General features: G+C 42.1%; 1 long non-coding RNA gene across 1 annotated transcript; it reads left to right on the forward strand.

Annotated features, from left to right (window-relative positions):
• Positions 1-308: 308 nt before the first annotated feature.
• On the forward strand, positions 309-753 carry LOC123094648 (uncharacterized). The gene is made up of 3 exons (XR_006445900.1): positions 309-449; positions 520-567; positions 671-753. It is a non-coding gene; the product is annotated as an uncharacterized lncRNA (long non-coding RNA).
• Positions 754-1311: the final 558 nt, after the last annotated feature.

The following is a 1311-nucleotide window of genomic DNA, read 5'->3' on the forward strand; positions in this document are numbered from 1 at the left end:
AGTAACTTTGTGCCAGGACCTTGTTTGTCCTCTTATATTATTAATTATTCTACAGAACTTTGCATTAGAACTTCGGAAGGACTTTCACTATTAAAAATCAGGCTATAAATTGTGACTAGGACCAGTAGTTAAAACATAAATACACTTTTCATGCAGACTGAAAGATTCTGCACGAATGCTTATTGTAGATATCTCTTGACGGGTTTTTATCAGTTCAAGTTTTGGCTAATATTGATGAATATGCTTTATTATCATGTTCCCATGACTTAAAACAGCCGTGAATGCTTTTGACCTCCTTGTTCCCAACAGGTATAATATCTTCAATCTCGTTCTCTCCTCAAAATGGGATGCTCGCAGTTGGCCCGTATAGCCAGACAACAGCTGTTTATGCGGAGGGTAACATGGAGCCATTATATGTTCTACATGGCCAGCTTGGGGGTGTTACACAGGTTTGTGAAGCAACACTACTTGCTTAGCTTTTGCTGTATAGATAGCAAATAACGGTGATGCAAATCTCAGGTGCTTTTTTTGAAAGATGGAAATTATTTATATACTGGAGGGCGGAAGGTAACTAAAACTCCTCGTATTTTCAATAGTTGATCTCAAGGTTCTTCATCACATATATCTTGGGACGATACAAACAACTGACCTGGCCATGATTTTTTGTTAGGATCCATACATATTATGTTGGGATATTCGGAACACCGTGGACATTGTTTACAAGTAAGTATTTAAACACATTCTAGATTACTCCCAAAAAAATTTTTTTGAAACAAGGCAAAAGATTTGCCATTTCATTGATTAAGAAAGGAGTTATCGAACAAGGGCCGCAAAGCGGCAAAATAAAATGTCTACTCTCACGGCATTACATCACTCATGTGCGTTGCACCCGCCACAGCCCAAAGAGACACCTCCTTTTTGATCTTACAGATTAGGACCATGGAAGGGATGGCCGTGTTTCGAAAGACCCTAGCGTTACGTTCTGTCCATATCTCCCATGAGATAAGCATCATCAAGGAGGCTAGCGCCTTAGGGGAGCCAAGGCGAATCTGAAGGTTGCCGTTCCACCAGTCTTTCACCGAAGTCCTCGTCTGCCATATCGTCGTAGAAATGTGGTGCATGCCAAGCCACGTAAGAATATTATTCCAAATGCGGGTGGTGAAGCGGCATTGGAAGAGGAGGTGGGCCGCTGACTCCTGGCATTGCTTACAAAGTGGGCAGAGGCCACAGTTTGGCCATCCGCGACGTATGAGACGATCCGATGTCCAAATCCTGTTTTGAAGGACTAACCAAGCAAAGAACTTGCACCGA

The sequence above is a fragment of the Triticum aestivum genome, chromosome 4B (assembly GCF_018294505.1).
Source record: "Triticum aestivum cultivar Chinese Spring chromosome 4B, IWGSC CS RefSeq v2.1, whole genome shotgun sequence".
NCBI lineage: Eukaryota > Viridiplantae > Streptophyta > Magnoliopsida > Poales > Poaceae > Triticum > Triticum aestivum.